The 6,384-nt window shown below is 41.7% G+C and overlaps 1 protein-coding gene across 5 annotated transcripts in view; it reads left to right on the top strand.

Annotated features, from left to right (window-relative positions):
- Nucleotides 1–440: 440 nt before the first annotated feature.
- The window catches only part of STK38L (serine/threonine kinase 38 like), a 77,793-nt gene continuing 71,849 nt past the window's right edge, over nt 441–6,384 (top strand). For 3 of the 5 annotated variants that reach the window (XM_058558611.1, XM_058558610.1, XM_058558612.1), the window contains exons 1-2: nt 441–504; nt 5,756–5,831. The gene's annotated coding sequence lies outside the window, so the exon portion shown is untranslated. The remainder of the gene's footprint in view (nt 505–5,755; nt 5,832–6,384) is intronic. The other 2 variants (XM_058558613.1, XM_058558608.1) reach the window with 2 other exon arrangements.

Below are 6,384 nucleotides of genomic sequence, written 5' to 3'. Positions count from 1 at the left end.
CCCTTGCCGTTTCTAACATTCTTTGCGTTACATTATGAAGCACTGAGAGATACTGTGACGACGTTAGGACACGTGACTAATATGGCAACACACTAGGTCACTCTCAAGAAAGGCTTGAAGCAGCTTTGAGTAGAGAAGAGGGAGGTGAGGTAAGGCTGATGAGGGAGGAAGCAGCCCACTGTTCAGCCAACTCCTCCACGGCCAGTCAGGAATCCACCAGGTGGAGACAAGCAGCGCAGGGGTGCCGGCGTTGACGACAAAACGCTACTTCCGGCTATAGTGCGTATGACGTCAGGGCCGAGTCGCACCGGCCCAGCCACCGAGAAGCCGAGCAGGGAGGGCTCGCGAGAGTTCAGGGGGTCCGCCCCGAGATTCCGGTGCGGCCGCGGGTCCCACCTCCCGGGGGCGGGGCGAGGGCGGAGCGGGCAGTGGGGAGCTGACGGGCGCCGGGCCGGCTGCGGTCGGTGCGAAGGCTGAGCCGGCCGCGGGCGCGACCGGAGGCAGGTGAGTGCGCGGATGCGACGCTCGGCGGCTGCGCCTGAGGGGCCCGGCTCGCCGCGTCAGCCCTAACTCTGCGAGCAGGAGCGGGAGGAGATCTTATGTGTCTTTGGGTGTCCAGGGAAAGCCGGGCTAATTTCGGGGCTGGAAACGTCTCCGGTGAAGCTCCGGCGACGGCCTTGGCCCTCTTGTTCCCCGGGGTGCTACTGGCCCCGTGTGTCCGGAGAAGTAGCCTCGAGCCCGGGGAGGAATCTTTGTCCTTCCCTGCGCCTTTCTCCTTCCACTCCTCGGCTCGCGAGCACCTCGCTCGCGGTCCTTGCCTGGGCTTCATAAACAATAACAAACGTCGCGGAGCCTCTCCTGGTAACCTCTGCTCTCCGGTCCCGTGCCCTCCAGCCCATGTCACCGAGAGGAAGGATTGTAGGCATGGCTCTTAAATTGTGGGGGCTGTTTGCGTACCATTCCTAAAAACTGATGCGTCAGATTGCTAAACATTTCTCAGATAGAGTAAAGCTGCCCAGCTCCCAGAAGCCACGGAGTGTTCAAAACTGGTCTCAAAATCTGTCCCTACCGCTGGAACCGTAGACCCTGCTTTTCAACATCGTTTTCTCCCACTCCCTTTTTTCACCTTTGCTATCGGGGACAAACGAGTGGTTGTTTGGTATGGGAATAGGAAAGGTTGTACCCGATTGAGTCATTTCACCTTTAAAAAGTTGCCAGGTTGACAGCAGAGGAACAAACTTTATTTTCAAAAGCAGTGGCCTTCCGTTTACTGATGCTACTTTTGTTTTGTGGGATCGCTTTTTGGGTTGTAAGTTTGGAGGAAAGATATAAAAAGAAATGGGGGAGGCGGATGCGGGGAGAGCTGGTGGTGTTGGAAGTGATGGCTTGTCCAAAAAGTGTGATGGCTGTTGTTCCTCACTTGATAAAATGCAGAACCAACGCTCTTGTCTATTTCACATAACTTGTGGTAAGTTTTGATAGAAGCCAATTGCTCGGAAAAGGCCTGAGTATTAGCTTCATTACTGCTAAAATGTGAGGAAACAACTTTTAAGTGTTTTAATTTATATCTCCTGCTCGTAGATGGGAATGAAACCTTGTCTTTTAGGGGGTGGGATGGGGGTAGGGGCTTAAACTTGCCAAGTCTCCCTACTGTAAGCCAGGGTCTATTGTTGTTTAAGCCCAATTTTGCTTACCCAGTGCAGGTTTTTGAAATTTCTTTGTCTCAGTCATATATGTATATAAGATACTGGAAACCTCTTTGTGTTTGATTGGCCTTTCTTTGTAAGCCTCAGGATATATAAAACAATTAAGTTTAGTATACTCTACTCAGTAGCTGAGAGGTATTGTATGTGAATTAGCCACTTTTATGGCTATTTAAGGGGAGAGAAATTAGTCCAAAATATGGTATTATGATGACATTTGTTCATTGCATAGGTTCATCTGAGTACTTTTATGTGAAAAATCTTGATCTCAAAAGAAGTACAATGGATTAAAAACAATTTGGTTTGATTTGGCTTAGCTTTGTGTTCTCCTCCTTGTTAAGATGGCTGATAATGTTTCCCATTTGGTTGGGATGTGTTTAGCATGAGAAACAAACTGGGTGTAGTTTTGTACTCTTTTGAAAGGCCCTGCCACTGGGGAATGAAAAACTTAGAAAAACCACATTAAATGGGTGCAATTCTTTGTTAGCCTTTTGTTTTTGAGTTTGTTTTAAAATCAAAGAATAGAGACTAGGAGTATTTATGCAAATAATTAAATGTCCTCAGTTTACATGCTGAAAAATTAATTTCAAAAGGTAGGACACTATAAAAACAAAGGAAAAATTGTACTCGGTAGAAAGTGGTAACAAAGCAATGGACTCACTTCGGCCATTTGTATCCAGAAAAGTTCTGTTCTCGCAAAGGGCAACATCATTGTGTTAGCGAAGTTGGATAACACGTTAGCAAGTGCTTTCCTAGTGATCCGGGATAAGTTGGAGGCTTTTGTGTGTGTTGGGGGCACTTTTTTAAGAGGGAAAAGAGGGCACAAATCAAAGGCAGGAACATATGCATCTCAATGTAATACTAAAATAATTTTATTTTACGTAAATAGTGTAGGGTGAATCGAGCAAGCATATTGTCTTCTAGCGTCCCCAGGATTACGTTAAAATCAGCAGATGGACAAGTTATGATTAGGTTAGACTTGACATATGCAGAAATTATGCTACTGTATAATATTAAAAGCACCATGAGCTTTTTGAATGAGATAATGAAAGTAGGCTTTCAAAGCATAGGAAATTTAAAAAAATAAATTAATTAAAAGAGATGTCCTGGGTCAGTAGTTTAAAAATATTGGGTGAATCTTTCTTTCCTCCTCCCCTCCCAAAAACATTTTTTTTGTTTAAGTCTTAAGAGAGTATTTATCGAGGTATGGCTAGTATTTAAGTGTACTGGTTACATAGAGCTCCTGTCTCCAGGTAAAGGTTTGCTAATTGTCATGGTGTTATTGTTCAGAGCCTTTAGAGAGAGGGAATGAAGGGCAGCAATGAACAGTATTTGCTGCCTGGTACACGCAGATGAGCTGTGGGTCTCTGTCTTCAAGGAGGTATAATCTAATGGGAGGGAAGTGTACTCAAATAACTATAATACATGATGCATTTTGTGGAGAAGCCAGGAGGGAGGGATTAAATTCTAGACAATTAAGGAAGGCTTTGAGTCAGGAAAGGCATTTGTGTAGATGACTTGGATGATCTAGTCAAATCATAATCATAATAAGCAAACACTTTATATAATGCTGCTTGCTGCTAAACTCTTATGTTTACTAATTTACCTGGGTTTAATCCTTACAACAACCTTACAGACTAGGTATTTTATTATTCCCATTTTGCAGACAGGGTGACTGAGGTACCAAGGTCAGATAACTAGCAAATGGTAGAACAGGGATTCCGACTTAGGCATTCTGGCTTATACCTGTATCCCTGTGTCTCACTACTATCCTTATTTTTCTCTCCTATTCTTGATGAGACCTTTCTCAGGTCTGTAGTTTCAGAGAATTGATTTGGGAAAATACATTCCTCCAGCACCTAAATTTAGGGATCAATTTTTTAGAAAGAGCTCCAAAATAATGAAAACCCAGATAAATAAGTTTTTTTTTGGCATGTTAGATATTTAATCCATTTTTGGAAGTTGCTCTTGGTGCAAATTAAAGGTAACCACTGAGTAGGACTTTTGATAAATTTGACTTATTACCTAGTAGCATACCCAATAATGATTTAGAAATGATAAGTTATAACTGTATTAACTCCTTTGTCTAATGGGATGTTGGAATCACTGTATATTTTGGCTTGTAATTTTTTAAAATTTGGCACTGGGTATTTTTTGGATTGAACTGTGAAGTTGGAATTTAGTTAATGATTGAATGTCAGTCTCAGCCCTTTTAGTTTTTATCTCCACAAGCAGCTAAATTTATAATGCCTGAATCAGGGTTTTGAATAGAGTGTTATACATATATAAAATGAGAGAAGTTCAATCACCATAGTTTATGTTAGGGCAACTTTGAAAGCTCTTTGGGATTGTGAAATAAAAGGTGCTGTACAAATGCACTGTGCCTAGTATAGGCCTACTCAGTAAATGCTTCTTTGTTGAATGAATGGTCCAACTGATTTTATTTATGAAGTTTCAGGAATAATCACATTTGTTATTGATTAAGTATTGGGATCACGATAAACACAATTGAATTTCAAGGTTAGGAAAAAGAATATATCTAGGCATTGGTAGAGGTACTGTTTGTCACTAACTGTCTAGCAAGATGCAGAGCCTTCAGCTCCTTTGTCAGTGCCCTGATTGACCATACTCATAGTTTTGAGTAGAATGCCAGAGGCACAGTCTCTGTGAATTAATATAGTAAGTGTTCTCTCCTTGTCTGAGTGGGGTAGGTTCTAGAAAATCCCCACACTAGGATAAGTTATGGTTGATGAACTTAAAACCTGATGGGAAAAGTAGCAGAACTAAAGCCAGGATTTAAAGCTCATATACTTATATTATTACAATAAAACAAAAACAGCAAAATAAATTTTTAAAAAAGATTTTTTTTTACACATCTTAAATTAATAGTGATGGTATATTATTTCCATTTACCCCCCCCCCCCCATTGATGAAATTTTCAGGATCTTCAGCCGGTAATTTTTTTTTTTTATTTTGTGAGGGAGATCAACCCTGAGCTAACATCCGATGCTGATCCTCCTCTTTTTTTCCGCTGAGGAAGATTGGCCCTGGGCTAAGATCTGTGCCTGTCTTCCTCTGCTTTATATGGGACGCCGCCACAGCATGGCTTGACATGTGGTGCTTCAGTGCGCACCCGGGATCTGAACCTGTGAACCCCGGGCCACCGCAGTGGAGCTGGTGCACTTAACCGCTTGTGCCACCAGGCCGGCCCCCTTCAGCCTGTAATTTTATGGAGATGCTTATAAGTCAACTGTGCTTTGTTATAAAAAGTTACGTGTTCCTCTGAGGCAGGTAGGTTCCCTCTTAGATGATCTTGGCACAGGTGTTAGGGAAGACCTTAGCAGTTACAGGTCACATAGTGAGCTGACCCTTCACATTGATGTTGTATAAATTCAAAAAAGCCTCGAACTTTGGCAATTTGTCTGTAGCTTATGATAGTAGCACTTGTACTCTGCTCAACTTTTAAATTCTTAAACAAGCTCCTTGCCTTCCCCTGAATTAAAGCTAGACCAGTTGACAACTCATATTGATGTTGATTATCTGGCCACACATACAGAAGGTTTCCTGTTTTCCTTGTCTTCTGCTGATTCTTATTGATTCCGCAAGTATAGACTTTTCACATATTACAGTATGTAAGTCTCTGATCCCATATGCACAGGCAGCATCCATTGTTTTCTTACCTTTTACAATTATTTGCCAGCTCTACATCTGATTCAGGAGGGGATTCCATTCTTCTTCCTAATTTTGGAACACTTTTACTGCTTTTGCAGTTACTGAATATGATGGAGTTTATAATGTTTAACACCTCAAAATCAACCACAAATACAACTTCCCCAGAATAAAGAACAAGATGGTAGAAACTTAACTGACTGTGCGTGATTGCTAATACCATCTATTTTTGGCGGGCAGAGTCGCTGTGCCTTGCTATAGAGCCTAGCTTTCATTCTGTCTATGAAAATTTAGAAAATTGAAAGTTTGGAGACAGAGGAGCGTCTGTACACATCAGTAAGCACATTTTCTTTTTCTTTTGGTCCTGTTCTCCCTCCATACAGTCATTGCTATTCTGCTTTTATGAGTTGGTGATTTTGGCTACGGTTCTCTAGATTCTTCAGCAATCCTGGAGACACAGTGAGTAATTTGTACATTTAATACGAAAAATGCTTTGTGTAATCTATATTTCTCAAACTTTGTCTCCGAACAGTAATATATAGACTCAGCTCTCTGTATATCATCTTCCTCTCTGACGTGTCCTTGGCTCCTTTTTCTTCCTGAATGTCACCAATCGGTGTACAGGTCTAATAATAATTTTATCAACGACAGTAACCATGTACTTATCACTTACTTTGTACCAAATATAGTGCTAAGTACTTTACATAAATATTATCTCATTTAATCCCCACAGCAGCCCTATGAGTTATTATCTCTACTTACAAATGAGGAAGCTGGAGCCTAGCGAGGTGAAGTTACCAGGCTCACACAGGTAGATAGTAATTGGTGGAGTTAGAAATTGATCCCCAAGATCCAGGTTTGCTTTCTCTTATATTGCTTTATTTTATTAAAATAACTTCTCATTTGCTATTTAATTTACCTCCTTCTAGTCCCACTTGAGTTTTCTTTCTGCCCTCTCCTGCCTCCCATTTTTAGGAGTTATTTACAGTTTTGCGTGTCAAACATAAATTCT

This window comes from Diceros bicornis, chromosome 17, assembly GCF_020826845.1.
Source record: "Diceros bicornis minor isolate mBicDic1 chromosome 17, mDicBic1.mat.cur, whole genome shotgun sequence".
In the NCBI taxonomy this organism is placed as follows: domain Eukaryota; kingdom Metazoa; phylum Chordata; class Mammalia; order Perissodactyla; family Rhinocerotidae; genus Diceros; species Diceros bicornis.
Note: the sequence above shows the minus strand (reverse complement) of the source record. Positions and strands in the feature narration are given on the sequence as shown.